Raw genomic sequence first — 17925 nt, 5'->3', positions numbered from 1 at the left:
GGAGGAGGCACACAGAGGGTCAGTGAGGAAGAGGAGGAGGGGGCCACAGAGGGTCAGTGAGGAAGAGGAGGAGGGGGCCCACAGAGGGTCAGTGAGTAGGAAAAGGAGGGGGAGAGACAAGAGGACAAAGACTGAAGGGCGAGTTAGGAATCGCTAGGTGTCAGATAACTCTGTCAAAGGGGTTGTCTGCTCCTGCGGAGGCCGTGTGGGATCCGCCCTCGTGCCTCTTCAGGTAATTCTGCAGTGTAGATCTGAGCGGAGGGGAAAAAAGCCATGAAGAGACCTTTCCCTCCCAGACACCATCACCTCACTGCCCCATCCCACCTCCCCGCCATCACCTCACTGCCCCATCCCCCCTCCCCGCCATCACCTCACTGCCCCATCCCACCTCCCCGCCATCACCTCCCGGCCCCCATCCCACCTCCCCGCCATCACCTCACTGCCCCATCCCACCTCCCCGCCATCACCTCACTGCCCCATCCCACCTCCCCGCCATCACCTCACTGCCCCATCCCAACCTCCCCGCCCTCACCTCACTGCCCCATCCCACCTCCCCGCCATCACCTCACTGCCCCATCCCACCTCCCCGCCATCACCTCACTGCCCATCCCACCTCCCCGCCATCACCTCACTGCCCCATCCCACCCTCCCCGCCATCACCTCACTGCCCCATCCCACCTCCCACCATACCCAGGCCTCATGCCACCTCCCCGCCATCACCTCACTGCCCATCCCACCTCCCCGCCATCACCTCACTGCCCTATCCCACCTCACCACCATCAACCTCACTGCCCCATCCCACCTCCCCGCCATCACCCTCACTGCCCCATCCCACTCTCCACCATCACCCCAGGCCTCATGCCACCTCCCCGCCATCCACCTCACTGCCCCATCCCACCTCCCCGCCATCACCTCACTGCCCCATCCCACCTTCCCGCCATCACCTCACTGCCCCATCCCACCTCCCCGCCATCACCTCACTGCCCCATCCCACCTCCCCGCCATCACCTCACTGCCCCATCCCACCTCCCCGCCATCACCTCACTGCCCCATCCCACCTCCCCGCCATCACCTCACTGCCCCATCCCACCACCCCCGCCATCACCTCACTGCCCCATCCCACCTCCCAGCCATCACCTCACTGCCCCATCCCACCTCCCCGCCATCACCTCACTGCCCCATCCCACCTCCCCGCCATCACCTCACGTGCCCCATCCCACCTCCCCGCCATCACCTCACTGCCCCATCCCAACCTCCCCGCCATCACCTCACTGCCCCATCCCACCTCCCCGCCATCACCTCACTGCCCCATCCCACCTCCCCGCCATCACCTCACTGCCCCATCCCACCTCCCCGCCATCACCTCACTGCCCCATCCACCTCCCCGCCATCACCTCACTGCCCCATCCCACCTCCCCGCCATCACCTCACTGCCCCATCCCACCTCCCCGCCATCACCTCACTGCCCCATCCCACCTCCCCGCCATCACCTCACTGCCCCATCCCACCTCCCCGCATCACCTCACTGCCCCATCCCACCTCCCCGCCATCACCTCACTGCCCCATCCCACCGCCCCCGCCATCACCTCACTGCCCCATCCCACTCCCCGCCATCCCCTCACTGCCCCATCCCACCTCCCCGCTATCACCTCACTGCCCCATCCCACCACTCCACCATCACCCCAGGCCTCATGCCACCTCCCGCCATCATCTCATCACCCCGCCATCACCCCAACCCTCATCTATCCCTATATACATGTACTATACACCTTCAGCCTCCTTACCTGGAACGGGCGAATATGACATCGTACACGGCCTGCTCCTGGGCGGAGAGCTTCAGCTCATGGAGATCACACCGCCTCTGAGGGAGCTCCACCTGAACAACACAGAATATGGGGTGTCACTCATGTACTTCATGTGCTGAAACCCAACATGTAGATATGTAGTTCTCAGGGACAGTTACCAGGGGTCGCCCGGTGTGGTCCATCTGGTCCTTGGTCCTCCGCAGCAGTAGGCTCTTGGTCAGGATGTTCAGCCGCTCTCCCCCCTTCCTGCTGCCATTGTCCACCTGACTCTTCCACAACTTATACTCATCAAAGGGAGAACAGCGAAGGAACCTGCGGGAGAACGGAGGAGAACCCACTGAGGACTATGGGGGGACCTGCGGGAGAACGGAGGAGAACCCACTGAGGACTATGGGGGGACCTGCGGGAGAACGGAGGAGAACCCACTGAGGACTATGGGGGGTACCTGCGGGAGAACGGAGGAGAACCCACTGAGGACTATGGGGGGTACCTGCGGGAGAACGGAGGAGAACCCACTGAGGACTATGGGGGGACCTGCGGGAGAACGGAGGAGAACCCACTGAGGACTATGGGGGGTACCTGCGGGAGAACGGGGGGGACCTGCGGGAGAACAGAGGAGAACCCACTGAGGACTATGGGGGGTACCTGCGGGAGAACGGGGGGGGACCTGCGGGAGAACAGAGGAGAACCCACTGAGGACTATGGGGGACCTGCGGAGAGAACGGAGGAGAACCCACTGGAGGACTATGGGGGGTACCTGCGGGAGAACGGGGGGGGACCTGCGGGTGAACGGAGGAGAACCCACTGAGGACTATGGGGGGTACCTGCGGGAGAACGGGGGGGGGGGACCTGCGGGAGAACAGAGGAGAACCCACTGAGGACTATGGGGGGTACCTGCGGGAGAACGGGGGGGACCTGCGGGAGAACGGAGGAGAACCCACTAAGGACTATGGGGGGACCTGCGGGAGAACAGAGGAGAACCCACTGAGGACTATGGGGGGACCTGCGGGAGAACGGAGGAGAACCCACTGAGGACTATGGGGGGACCTGCGGGAGAACGGAGGAGAAACCACTGAGGACTATGGGGGAACCTGGGGGAGACCGGAGGAGAACCCACTGAGGACTATGGGGGGACCTGCGGGAGAACGGGGGGGGACCTGCGGGAGAACGGAGGAGAACCCACTGAGGACTATGGGGGGACCTGCGGGAGAACAGAGGAGAACCCACTGAGGACTATGGGGGTCCCTACACTCCCCATAGCAGGGAGGTACGGCAGGTTGTTCTGTATGGGGGTCCCTACACTCCCCGCAGCAGTGAGGTCCGGCAGGTTGTTCTGTATGGGGGTCCCTACACTCTCCAAAGCAGGGGGGTCCAGCAGGTTGTTCTGTAAGGGGGTCCCCACACTCACCGCAGCAGGGAGTAGAGGTCCAGCAGGTTGTGTTCTGTATGGGGGTCCCGGTCACTGCCCAGCGGGCTCCGGCTCTCAGCTTGCACACGGCGATGGACGTCTGCACTTTGGGGTTCTTGATGTTGTGAGCCTCATCCAGGATAATGCGGGCCCAGGCCAGGCGCAGCAGAGGCGAGGAGGTTGTCCGATCCTGCAGCAAACACCGAGCATCACCATAACCCCACCGCATTTCATCCTGGGAGATGACGGGTTAGCACCACACACTTGCCCAGGTGTCTAACGCCCATAGCCACTAATACTGGACATACAGAAAACTGCAGAATAGTGAAGTGACTGGAACATATGAAGGGACTCAACACAGGATGAAAGCCCCCACAGTCACTCACCTCCAGGTCCTGCTCTTGGGCCGGGGCGTCCCACTCCTCCTTTTTGGCAGGAATCTCCTTGGACACCAGGCTGTAGGTGGTGACCACAATGTCGTACCGTGCTAGCCTGAATAGAGGAAAAGTCGACAGGTCAGGTGACACCCAGACTCCACCCACTCCCCTTCAGGACACATTGTCTCCTTAAAGGGAACCAATCACCGGAAAAACGCATATAGAGCTTTGAAATGTGCTGTTAGAGCACCCAGCACCCGTGTTTCCATAGCCTCCGTGCCTTCCCGGGGTAAGCCACAAAGTAACCTAATAAAACCGGCGCCCTGTATGCTAATTACCTGAGGTAGTCATCTGGGCGGTGTGCGGTAGTCACGGTCCCCTGGGCGTTTCTCCGCTGTTATCACGCCTCTCTGGGCGTGATTCAAATGGCAGAGTAGCTGTGGTGCCCGAGGTCGGTGCGCTTACGTACTGATGCCGGACGCAGCCGCGCATGCGCAGTGCAGCCGCTTCCATTCCGGCTGGACTGCGCCTGTGCAGAATAGCCTCGAACTCCGGCTCACAGGCTATTCGAGGCTATTCTGCACAGGCGCAGTACAGCCGGAATGGAAGCGGCTGTACTGCGCACGCGCGTCGTCGGAGTCCGGCATCAGAATGTCACAGCTACTCGGCCATTTGAATGACGCCCAGAGAGGCGTGATTACAGCAGAGAAACGCCCAGGGGACCGTGACTACCTGCTATCCGCACACCGCCCAGATGACTACCTCAGGTAATTAGCATACAGGGCGCCGGTTTTATTAGGTTACTTTGCGGCTTACCCCGGGAAGGCACGGAGGCTATGGAAACACGGGTGCTGGGTGCTCTAACAGCACATTTCAAAGCTCTATATGCGTTTACTGGTGATTGGTTCCCTTTAAAGGGTTCTTCTCCTTAAAGGGTTCTTCTGCTGTTAAAGGAGTCGGATGTGGTGGTAGATAAGATAAAACATCCGCCTTTGCGGAGTCTTCCCTCACTCAGACACAGTCACTCTTCTCCTCCTCAGGCTATAAGGTCACCTGAACGGCCACCGCCCGGGGACGGCGCGATAATAAACTCCACCCATTACTGGTCCAAGCAAACCCTATAGCATCAGTGTGTGTTGCCTCTCCAGCTCCTCCCCACTACTCTCTATTCCAGAGACTGAGCAGCAACACCTCGTGGGCAGCGCACCCTCCTGTCCTCTGTGCCGCTGCACGCCCTGTATCTCCAAGCTTTACTATCTGCGTGATCAAAAAGTCAGATATTCTCAAGTGACGTACAGATAAAAGTGTCACTCCACACCTGCATAGACTAAAGGATACCAGCGTTATACAGAGGGAATAGAGCACAGGATAACAGCGTTATACGGAGGGAATAGAGCACAGGATAACAGCGTTATACAGAGGGAATAGAGCACAGGATAGAGAGGGAATAGAGCACAGGATAACAGTGTTATACAGAGGGAATAGAGCACAGGATAACAGCGTTATACAGAGGGAATAGAGCAAAGGATAACAGCGTTATACAGAGGGAATAGAGCACAGGATAACAGCGTTATACAGAGGGAATAGAGCACAGGATAACAGTGTTATACAGAGGGGAATAGAGCACAGGATAACAGCGTTATACAGAGGGAATAGAGCACAGGATAACAGTGTTATAAGGGGGAATAGAGCACAGGATAACAGCGTTATACAGAGGGAATAGAGCACAGGATAACAGCGTTATACAGAGGGAATAGAGCACAGGATAACAGCGTTATAAGGAGGGGAATAGAGCACAGGATAACAGTGTTATACGGAGGGAATAGAGCAAAGGATAACAGCGTTATACAGAGGGAATAGAGCACAGGATAACAGCGTTATATGGAGGGAATAACAGGATAACAGCGTTATACAGAGGGAATAGAGCAAAGGATAACAGTGTTATACAGAGGGAATAGAGCAAAGGATAGAGAGAGCACAGGATAACAGCGTTATAAGGGGGAATAGAGCAAAGGATAACAGCGTTATAAGGAGGGAATAGAGCACAAGATAACAGCGTTATACGGAGGGAATAGAGCAAAGGACAACAGTGTTATACAGAGGGAACAGAGCACAGGATAGAGAGGGAATAGAGCACAGGATAACAGTGTTATATGGAGGGAATAGAGCACAGGATAACAGCGTTATACAGAGGGAATAGAGCACAGGATAACAGCGTTATATGGGGGGAATAGAGCACAGGATAACAGTGTTATACAAAAGGGAATAGAGCACAGAATAACAGCGTTATACAGATTGAATAGAGCAAAGGAGAACAGCGATAACAGCGTTAACGCTGTTATCCTGTGCTCTATTCCCTCTGTATAACGCTGTTATCCTTTGCTCTACTCCCTCCGTATAACGCTGTTATCCTTTGCTCTATTCCCTCCTTATAACGCTGTTATCCTTTGCTCTACTCCCTCCGTATAACGCTGTTATCCTTTGCTCTATTCCCTCCTTATAACGCTGTTATCCTTTGCTCTATTCCCCTCCATATAACACTGTTATCCTTTGCTCTATTCCCTCCTTATAACGCAGTTATCCTTTGCTCTATTCCCTCCTTATAACGCTGTTATCCTTTGCTCTATTCCCCTCTGTATAACACTGTTATCCTGTGCTCTATTCCCTCTGTATAACACTGTTATCCTTTGCTCTATTCCCTCCTTATAACACTGTTATCCTGTGCTCTATTCCCTCTGTATAACGCAGTTATCCTTTGCTCTATTCCCTCTGTATAACGTTGTTATCCTGTGCTCTATTCCCCTCTGTATAACACTGTTATCCTTTGCTCTATTCCCTCCTTATAACGCTGTTATCCTGTGCTCTATTCCCTCTGTATAACGCTGTTATCCTTTGCTCTATTCCCTCTGTATAACGCTGTTATCCTGTGCTCTATTCCCTCTGTATAACGCTGTTATCCTTTGCTCTATTCCCTCTGTATAACACTGTTATCCTTTGCTCTATTCCCTCTGTATAACGTTGTTATCCTGTGCTCTATTCCCCTCTGTATAACACTGTTATCCTGTGCTCTATTCCCTCTGTATAACGCTGTTATCCTTTGCTCTATTCCCTCCGTATAACGCTGTTATCCTTTGCTCTATTCCCTTTGTATAACGCTGTTATCCTGTGCTCTATTCCCCTCTGTATAAAGCTGTTATCCTTTGCTCTATTCCCTCCTTATAACGCTGTTATCCTGTGCTCTATTCCCTCTGTATAAAGCTGTTATCCTGTGCTCTATTCCCTCTGTATAACGCTGTTATCCTTTGCTCTATTCCCTCCGTATAACGCAGTTATCCTTTGCTCTATTCCCTCCTTATAACGCAGTTATCCTTTGCTCTATTCCCTCTGTATAACGCTGTTATCCTGTGCTCTATTCCTTCTGTATAACGCTGTTATCCTTTGCTCTATTCCCTCTGTATAACACTGTTATCCTGTGCTCTATTCCCTCCGTATAACGCAGTTATCCTTTGCTCTATTCCCTCCTTATAACGCAGTTATCCTTTGCTCTATTCCCTCCTTATAACGCTGTTATCCTTTGCTCTATTCCCCTCTGTATAACAGTTATCCTTTGCTCTATTCCCTCCTTATAACACTGTTATCCTTTGCTCTATTCCCTCCTTATAACGCTGTTATCCTGTGCTCTATTCCCTCTGTATAACGCTGTTATCCTGTGCTCTATTCCCCCCTGTATAACACTGTTATCCTGTGCTCTATTCCCTCCTTATAACGCTGTTATCCTGTGCTCTATTCCCCTCCATATAACGCTGTTATCCTGTGCTCTATTCCCTTTTGTATAACGCTGTTATCCTTTGCTCTATTCCCTCCTTATAACGCTGTTATCCTGTGCTCTACTCCCTCCTTATAACAGCGTTATAAGGAGGGAATAGAGCAAAGGATAACAGTGTTATACAGAGGGAATAGAGCACAGGATAACAGCGTTATAAGGAGGGAATAGAGCAAAGGATAACACTGTTATCCTGTGCTCTATTCCCTCTGTATAACACTGTTATCCTTTGCTCTATTCCCTCCTTATAACGCTGTTATCCTGTGCTCTATTCCCCTCTGTATAACGCTGTTATCCTGTGCTCTATTCCCTCCTTATAACACTGTTATCCTGTGCTCTATTCCCTCTATATAACACTGTTATCCTATGCTCTATTCCCCCTGTATAACATGTTATCCTTTGCTCTATTCCCCCTTATAACGCTGTTATCCTTTGCTCTATTCCCTCTGTATAACGCTGTTATCCTTTGCTCTATTCCCCCTTATAACGCTGTTATCCTTTGCTCTATTCCCCTCTATATAACACTGTTATCCTGTGCTCTATTCCCTCTGTATAACGCAGTTATCCTTTGCTCTATTCCCTCCTTATAACGCTGTTATCCTGTGCTCTATTCCCCTCTGTATAACGCTGTTATCCTTTGCTCTATTCCCTCCTTATAATGCTGTTATCCTTTGCTCTATCCCCTCCTTATAACGCTGTTATCCTGTGCTCTATTCCCTCTGTATAACGCTGTTATTTATCCTTTGCTCTATTCCCTCTGTATAACGCTGTTATCCTGTGCTCTATTCCCTCTGTATAACGCTGTTATCCTTTGCTCTATTCCCTCTGTATAACGCTGTTATCCTGTGCTCTATTCCCTCCGTATAACGCTGTTATCCTTTTCTCTATTCCCTCTGTATAACGCTGTTATCCTGTGCTCTATTCCCTCTGTATAACGCTGTTATCCTGTGCTCTATTCCCTCTGTATAACGCTGTTATCCTTACAGACAAAACACCACCATCTAGCGTCCCACACTAGAAGTATTGGTGCCACCTAGTGTATCACAAGGGGTAACACCGCCACCTAGTGTATCACAAGGGGTAACACCGCCACCTAGTGTATCACAAGGGGTAACACCGCCACCTAGTGTATCACACGCACTGCAGTAGTGTATAACAAGGGGTAATACTGCCTGGCTATTCCTCGGCCTAGGTTCTTCACTCTCACTAGACTCTGGACACAAGTTCCCATCAGGCTCTGATCTATTCCTGTACCCCCCCCCTGACAGGGCACTTACATCTTACAGTCCTTCTCCCGGTTGGCGCCATGATACAGATAAACCCGCAACCGCCCATCACTGACTCTCTTCTCCACTTCCTTCTTCCAGTGATGAACAAGCGAGGCCGGCAGATAATGAGAGTCCCGCGGGAGACAGTCAGTTTGGAGTCTGGGGACAGAAGGGGCGCCATGAGGTCAAGTGACCAGGTATAGAGACAATATACAGGATGGTGGGTATGAGGTGATGTGACCAGCGTACAGGGGGGGCAGTATGAGGTCATGTGACCAGCGTACAGGAGGGGCAGTATGAGGTCATGTGACCAGCGTACAGGGGGGGCAGTATGAGGTGATGTGACCAGCGTACAGGAGGGGCAGTATGAGGTGATGTGACCAGCGTACAGGAGGGGCAGTATGAGGTGATGTGACCAGCATACAGGGGGGGGGGCAGTATGAGGTCATGTGACCAGCATACAGGAGGGGCAGTATGAGGTCATGTGACCAGCGTACAGGAGGGGCAGTATGAGGTCATGTGACCAGCATACAGGGGGGGGGGGGCAGTATGAGGTCATGTGACCAGCGTACAGGGGGGGCAGTATGAGGTGATGTGACCAGCATACAGGAGGGGCAGTATGAGGTGATGTGACCAGCGTACAGGAGGGGCAGTATGAGGTGATGTGACCAGCGTACAGGAGGGGCAGTATGAGGTCATGTGACCAGCGTACAGGAGGGGCAGTATGAGGTGATGTGACCAGCATACAGGAGGGGCAGTATGAGGTCATGTGACCAGCGTACAGGAGGGGCAGTATGAGGTGATGTGACCAGCGTACAGGAGGGGCAGTATGAGGTGATGTGACCAGCGTACAGGAGGGGCAGTATGAGGTCATGTGACCAGCGTACAGGAGGGGCAGTATGAGGTCATGTGACCAGCGTACAGGAGGGGCAGTATGAGGTGATGTGACCAGCGTACAGGAGGGGCAGTATGAGGTCATGTGACCAGCGTACAGGAGGGGCAGTATGAGGTGATGTGGCCAGCGTACAGGAGGGGCAGTATGAGGTGATGTGACCAGCGTACAGGAGGGGCAGTATGAGGTCATGTGACCAGCGTACAGGAGGGGCAGTATGAGGTCATGTGGCCAGCGTACAGGAGGGGCAGTATGAGGTGATGTGACCAGCGTACAGGAGGGGCAGTATGAGGTCATGTGACCAGCATACAGGAGGGGCAGTATGAGGTGATGTGACCAGCATACAGGGGGGGGGGGCAGTATGAGGTCATGTGACCAGCATACAGGAGGGGCAGTATGAGGTGATGTGACCAGCGTACAGGAGGGGCAGTATGAGGTCATGTGACCAGCGTACAGGGGGGGCAGTATGAGGAGATGTGACCAGCATACAGGAGGGGCAGTATGAGGTCATGTGACCAGCGTACAGGAGGGGCAGTATGAGGTGATGTGACCAGCATACAGGGGGGGGGGGGCAGTATGAGGTGATGTGACCAGCGTACAGGGGGGGCAGTATGAGGTGATGTGACCAGCGTACAGGAGGGGCCAGTATGAGGTGATGTGACCAGCATACAGGGGGGGGGGGGGGGGGGCAGTATAAGGTGATGTGACCAGCGTACAGGGGGGGGGGGGGGCAGTATGAGGTCATGTGACCAGCATACAGTAGGGGCAGTATGAGGTGATGTGACCAGCGTACAGGGGGGGCAGTATGAGGTCATGTGACCAGGCATGGAGATAGTATACAGGAGGATGAGACCCATCATCTTACCGGTCTTAGAGATCCAGGACTCCAGCTTCTTCTCTTCCTCCTCAGGCTTCTGTATCTGTTTCTGCGCCAGTACGAGGGCAATCATGGTCAAAGTCTTCCCCAGCCCCATATCATCAGCTGCAGAGAGGAGAGGTGACTATACACTGTGTCCCACAGGAGAGGAGGAGGAGGAGAGGTGCCTACACACAGGAGAGGAGGAGGAGGAGAGGTGCCTACACACAGGAGAGGAGGAGGAGGAGGAGGAGGAGGAGGAGGAGAGGTGCCTACACACGGAGAGGAAGGAGGAGGAGGAGGAGGTAGGAGGAGAGGTGCCTACACACAGGAGAGGAGGAGGAGAGGTGCCTACACACAGGAGAGGAGGAGGAGAGGTGCCTACACACAGGAGAGGAGGAGGAGAGGTGCCTACACACAGGAGAGGAGGAGGAGAGGTGCCTACACCAGGAGAGGAGGAGGAGGAGGTGCCTACACACAACGAGGAGAGGAGGAGGAGGAGAGGTGCCTACACACAGGAGAGGAGGAGAGGAGGAGAGGTCCCTACACACAGGAGAGGAGGAGGAGGAGAGGCCCTATACACAGAGAGGAGGAGAGGGGAGGAGGAGAGGTCCCTATACACAGGAGGAGGAGGAGGAGGAGGAGGAGGAGGAGAGGTGCCTACACACAGGAGGAGGAGGAGGAGGAGGAGAGGTCCTATCCACAGGAGGAGGACGGAGGAGGAGAGGTCCCTATACACAGGAGGAGGAGGAGGAGGAGGAGGAGGAGAGGTCCCACACACCAGGAGGAGGAGGAGGAGGAGGAGGAGGAGGAGAGGTCCCTACACACAGGAGATGGAGGAGAGAGTCCCTACACACAGGAGAGGAGGAAGGGAGGAGGAGAGGTCCTAACTACACAGAGGAGGAGGGAGGTCCCTATACACAGGAGAGGTCCCTACACACAGGAGAGGAGGAGGAGGAGGAGGAGAGGTCCCCTACACACAGGAGGAGGAGGAGGAGAGGTCCCTACACACAGGAGAGGAGGAGGAGGAGAAAGGTCCCTACAACAAGGAGAGAGGGAGGAGGAGGAGGAGGAGAGAGGTCCCTACACACAGGAGAGGAGGAGGAGGAGGAGGAGGAGGAGAGGTCCCTACACACAGGAGAGGAGGAGGAGGAGAGGTCCCTACACACAGGAGAGGAGGAGGAGGAGGAGAGAGGGCCCTACACACAGGAGAGGAGGAGGAGGAGGAGAGGTGGCCTACACACAGGAGAGGAGGAGAGGTGCCTACACCACGGAGAGGAGGAGGAGTAGGAGAGGTGCCTGACACACAGGAGAGGAGGAGGAGGAGAGGTGCCTACACACAGGAGAGGAGGAGGAGGAGAGGTGCCTACACACAGGAGAGGAGGAGGAGAGGTGCCTACACACAGGAGAGGAGGAGGAGGAGGAGAGGTGCCTACACACAGGAGGAGGAGGAGGGAGGAGAGGTGCCTACACACAGGAGGAGGAGGAGGAGAGTCCCCTACACACAGGAGGAGGAGAGGTCCCTATACACAGGAGAGGAGGAGGAGGAGAGGTCCCTATACACAGGAGAGGAGGAGGAGAGGTCCCTACACACAGGAGGAGGAGAGGTCCCTACACACAGGAGAGGAGGAGGAGGAGAGGTCCCTACACACACAGGAGAGGAGGAGGAGGAGGAGGAGGAGAGGTCCCTACACACAGGAGGAGGAGGAGGAGGAGGAGGAGGAGAGGTCCCTACACACAGGAGAGGAGGAGGAGGAGGAGGAGAGGTCCCTACACACAGGAGAGGAGGAGGAGGAGGAGGAGAGGTCCCTACACACAGGAGAGGAGGAGGAGGAGGAGGAGGAGAGGTCCCTACACACAGGAGAGGAGGAGGAGGAGGAGGAGGAGAGGTCCCTACACACAGGAGAGGAGGAGGAGGAGGAGAGGTCCCTACACACAGGAGAGGAGGAGGAGGAGGAGGAGGAGGAGAAGGAGGAGGAGAGGTCGCTACACACAGGAGAGGAGGAGGAGAGGTCCCTACACACAGGAGAGGAGGAGGAGGAGGAGGAGAGGTCCCTATAGGAGAGGTCCCTACACACAGGAGAGGAGGAGGAGGAGAGGTCCCTACACACACAGGAGAGGAGGAGGAGGAGAGGTTCCTATACACAGGAGAGGAGGAGAGGTCCCTACACACAGGAGAGGAGGAGGAGGAGGAGGAGAGGTCCCTACACACAGGAGAGGAGGAGGAGGAGGAGGAGGAGGAGGAGGAGAGGTCCCTACACACAGGAGAGGAGGAGGAGGAGGAGGAGGAGAGGTCCCTACAAACAGGAGAGGAGGAGAGGTCCCTACACACAGGAGAGGAGGAGGAGGAGGAGGAGGAGGAGAGGTGCCTACACACAGGAGAGGAGACAAAAAAAACAAAAACTTTGCTTCCCTGCACTGATAACCCCTGACCTCTGACCTCTGTGCTCACTGCCTGCTGCTCTGTGCAGAGGTCAGGGGTTATCAGTGCACAGCAATAGAGCAAAGATTTCCTGGTCTTCTGAACATTGGGTCACTTACACCCTGGATTACATAAGGGGTTAAGCAGAAGGTAGTCTGCTGCTGCACCTATGTATTTTATCCTAATGGACCCTTATAGTTAAGAATAGTGGACTGACAGAGCAAGCAGCCATCGGCTCTCTGCTCTGGCCTGTAATTTTGTTGGCTGCAGCCAGGATTCTGCCTCTGGTCACATCACAGAATATATATATGCAGTACTTTGGGGAGGGGGCCTTACAGTGTTTTTCTATGGGGCCCCGTGAACCCTAGCTACGCCCCTGCCACCCACTGAAGGAGTAGTGGAGCCCGGGGATAGGTGCTATTCTGCAGTCCAGCTCCAAAATGCAACATGAAGACATTGTTCAGGCTGGAGCTGAGCAGAGAACTAGGAATGGAAGGAAGGTCAGAAGGTCACTAGGAAGTGGCAGGTAATGGCAGCCGGGGGAGCACAGAGGGCTGGGGGTGATGGCTACACATACCCTCAGGTCTATAAATACAGGTGAACAGGGCCTATGCCTGCCACTAGGGGGAGCCCGATCCTCCAGGAAGCCTGCCACTAGGGGGAGCCCGATCCTGCAGGAAGCCTGCCACTAGGGGGAGCCCGCTCCTGCAGGAAGCCTGCCACTAGGGGGAGCCCGAACCTCCAGGAAGCCTGCCACTAGGGGGAGCCGATCCTGCAGGAAGCCTGCCACTAGGGGGAGCCCGATCCTGCAGGAAGCCTGCCACTAGGGGGAGCCCGATCCTGCAGGAAGCCTGCCACTAGGGGGAGCCCGAACCTCCAGGAAGCCTGCCACTAGGGGGAGGCCCGATCCTGCAGGAAGCCTGCCACTAGGGGGAGCCCGATCCTGCAGGAAGCCTGCCACTAGGGGGAGCATGATCCTGCAGGAAGCCTGCCACTAGGGGGAGCCCGAACCTCCAGGAAGCCTGCCACTAGGGGGAGCCCGATCCTGCTGGAAGCCTGCCACTAGGGGGAGCCCGATCCTCCAGGGAAGCCTGCCACTAGGGGGAGCCCGATCCTGCAGGAAGCCTGCCACTAGGAGGAGCCCGATCCTCCAGGAAGCTGCCACAAGGGGAGCCCTAATCCTCCAGGAAGCCTGCCACTAGGGGGAGCCCGATCCTCCAGGAAGTCCTGCCACTAGGGGGAGCCTGATCCTCCAGGAAGCTGCCACTAGGGGGAGCCGATCCTCCAGGAAGCCTGCACTAGGGGGGAGCCCGATCCTCCAGGAAGCCTGCACTAGGGGAGCCCGATCCTCCAGGAAGCCTGCACTAGGGGGAGCCCGATCCTCCAGGAAGCCTGCCACTAGGGGGAGCCCGATCCTCCAGGAAGCCTGCCACTAGGGGGAGCCCGATCCTGCAGGAAGCCTGCCACTAGGGGGAGCCCGATCCTCCAGGAAGCCTGCGACTAGGGGGAGCCCGATCCTGCAGGAAGCCTGCCACTAGGGGGAGCCCGATCCTGCAGGAAGCCTGCCACTAGGGGGAGCCCCGATCCTCCAGGACGTTAGCCCAGCGCAGTGAGAGAAGATGGTGGAGGACAAGTACACTGAGAAAGCAAGAATGCGAACAGACTGAAGTGCAGTGCTCCCTGCATCACATAGGGGATAATAGACATGACCGTGTGCCGTTACAAGGGGTACAGCGCCCGAGTATATATACACAATAGAGGGGATAGATCCTGCATGAGCGCCACACTGCCTCATGTGGACAGGAGGGGTAACATGGCCTAATACTGATCATCAGACGCCTCAATCTTCTCAGGAAGGATCTAAGATCTGCAGAGACCCCAACAATGAGTCGCCCCTTACCCAGAATGCCTCCCTGCGGCCGCTGAGCCTCCCTCCACTGAAGCCAGGCCAGAGCTTGTTTCTGGTGTAGAAGCAGTGGGACCTGGAATCAGAAGTCATGATAATTACATTATGATAGCCAGGGGGTCTGGAGGAGGGTTAGAGCGGGGTCATCACCTTCAGTCCTCGGGGCTCCTCTGCCGTGCTCTCGGGGCCGGGGCAGGACTCCAGGCTCTTGTGCAGGTGATCAATGGCATCGCTGGTGGCATTTCTGACTGCAAAAGAGTCTTTCCTCTGTCATCCGGACCGCCGTACAGACTTTGCCACTGAGGGGTCGCTGAGGAGGGGGGGACACCAGATAATGGTAAAGTAACGTGAGGGTGGAGGATCGTAGATACCCGTGTCCCCAGATACCAGAAGCCTAAAGAGGTCTGGGTATGGTAAGTCACTTGTATGTGTGGCCATTGTACTTGTCACTCCTGCTAAACAGCGTACACCAAGATCTAAGTGAAAGGGTTAACACGGCTGTGTATTTACCACACCCAGTGGTCACATGTCAAAGTAGTAAAGATCCTGGTCACATGACACCTCACTCTAGGTGGTCTGTTATGAGAGGTCCAGTGATGGTGGCCGGAGGACTTCTCACCTTCCCAAGCAGCTGAGGACGCAAGAGGTGATGGTAATATATAAGGGCGTCCGGTCCCTGACACTACAGTTATGTCCTCTCCTTCTCTCACCCTACAAAGGACGCAAGAGGTGATGGTATATATGATAGGGCAGCCGGTCCCTGACACTACAGTTATGTCCTCTCCTTCTCTCACCTACAAAGGACACAAGAGGTTGATGGTAATATATAAGGGCGGCCGGTCCCTGACACTACAGTTATGTCCTCTCCTTCTCTCACCCTACAAAGGACACGAGGTGATGGTAATATATAAGGGCGGCCGGTCCCTGACACTACCGTAATGTCCTCAGCTTCTCTCACCCTACAAAGGACGCAAGAGGTGATGGTAATATATAAGGGCGGCCGGTCCCTGACACTACCGTAATGTCCTCTCCTTCTCTCACCCTACAAAGGACACGAGGTGATGGTAATATATAAGGGCAGCCGGTCCCTGACACTACCGTAATGTCCTCTCTCCTTCTCTCACCCTACAAAGGACGCAAGAGGTGATGGTAATATATAAGAGCGGACGGTCCCTGACACTACCGTAATGTCCTCTCCTTCTCTCACCCTACAAAGGACGCAAGAGGTGATGGTAATATATAAGGGCGGCCGGTCCCTGACACTACCGTAATGTCCTCTCCTTCTCTCACCCTACAAAGGACACGAGGTGATGGTAATATATAAGGGCAGCCGGTCCCTGACACTACCGTAATGTCCTCTCTCCTTCTCTCACCCTACAAAGGACACAAGAGGTGATGGTAATATATAAGGGCGGCCGGTCCCTGACACTACCGTAATGTCCTCAGCTTCTCTCACCCTACAAAGGACGCAAGAGGTGATGGTAATATATAAGAGCGGACGGTCCCTGACACCACCGCAATGTCCTCTCCTTCTCTCACCCTACAAAGGACGCAAGAGGTGATGGTAATATATAAGGGCGTCCGGTCCCTGACACTACCGTAATGTCCTCTCCTTCTCTCACCCTACAAAGGACACGAGGTGATGGTAATATATAAGGGCAGCCGGTCCCTGACACTACCGTAATGTCCTCTCTCCTTCTCTCACCCTACAAAGGACACAAGAGGTGATGGTAATATATAAGGGCGGCCGGTCCCTGACACTACCGTAATGTCCTCAGCTTCTCTCACCCTACAAAGGACGCAAGAGGTGATGGTAATATATAAGAGCGGACGGTCCCTGACACCACCGCAATGTCCTCTCCTTCTCTCACCCTACAAAGGACGCAAGAGGTGATGGTAATATAGAAGAGCAGCCGGTCCCTGACACTACAGTTATGTCCTCAGCTTCCCTCACCTCCAGACGGAGCTCTCACCCTACAAAGGGCATCTCCGCCACTCTCACCCTAGGGTCCCTACTTAACCCTAACATACATGGTGGCTATATCCCGATGCACCATAGTGTCCACAGAATTGCATAAATCAAACAACATGTGTCTTCTCCTTCCTGCATGTATTATGGCAGGTAAACGTCCAGGTCAGAGGGATTACGACCACGGAAGACATCACTGGTCGGTTATTAATGACGTTACTTAGAGGGCGGAGAACACGCCTCATCCATGACACTGGTCTAAAGGAGCCACATCTGTCCATAGTCACGACCCTATGATAACACCAGCCAATCACAAACGGGGATGGAGGCGGAGAAGCAGTGTCTATTATTGGGCAGCATACACTCACATTGATAATACAGCACCGGCCTTCATTCTTCCAATGTTATACACATAGGGATCAAATGATCAAACCTACTACCCCTATGAAATGTTCAGTCTGGAACGCAAACTATCACATATCTCTGCTCAGTGGAGCGCGTGTCATACGATAACTTCATAGGTAATGTCAGAGGACAAATCACCTAGAATAGAAACCTGTGTGTGTGTATAGAGATCTTACTTGTCAGTGGGCATCACATCTCCAAGATATTGTAGGGAGAAGCAGATATCTCATATATTACACATCTCACAGTACACATAATACACCCAATATCTCACAGTACACATAATACACATAATATCCCACAGTACACATAATATCTCACAGTACACATAATATCTCACAGTACACCTAATATCTCACAATACACATAATACACATAATATCTCACAGTACACATAATATCTCACAGTACACCTAATATCTCACAATACACATAATACACATAATATCTCACAGTACACATAATATCTCACAGTACACCTAATATCTCACAATACACATAATACACATAATATCTCACAGTACACATAATATCTCACAGTACACATAATATCTCACAGTACACATAATACAGCTAATATCCCACAGTACACCTAATATCCCACAGTACACATAATACAGCTATAATACACCCAATATCTCACAATACACATAATACACCTAATATCTCACAGTACACCCAATATCCCACAGTATACATAATACACATAATATCCCACAGTACACCTAATATCTCACATTACACCTAATATCTCACAGTACACATAATACAGCTAATATCTCACAGTACACATA

General features: G+C 54.0%; 1 pseudogene; it reads right to left on the bottom strand.

Moving 5' to 3' along the window:
- Window positions 1–160: 160 nt before the first annotated feature.
- LOC138774987 (transcription termination factor 2-like) overlaps window positions 161–17925 on the bottom strand; it is a 40378-nt pseudogene continuing 22613 nt past the window's right edge.

This window comes from Dendropsophus ebraccatus, unplaced genomic scaffold (assembly GCF_027789765.1).
Source record: "Dendropsophus ebraccatus isolate aDenEbr1 unplaced genomic scaffold, aDenEbr1.pat pat_scaffold_1205_ctg1, whole genome shotgun sequence".
Lineage (NCBI taxonomy): Eukaryota > Metazoa > Chordata > Amphibia > Anura > Hylidae > Dendropsophus > Dendropsophus ebraccatus.
The sequence above is the reverse complement of the archived record's forward strand: the minus strand, read 5'-3'. Positions and strand labels throughout refer to the sequence as shown.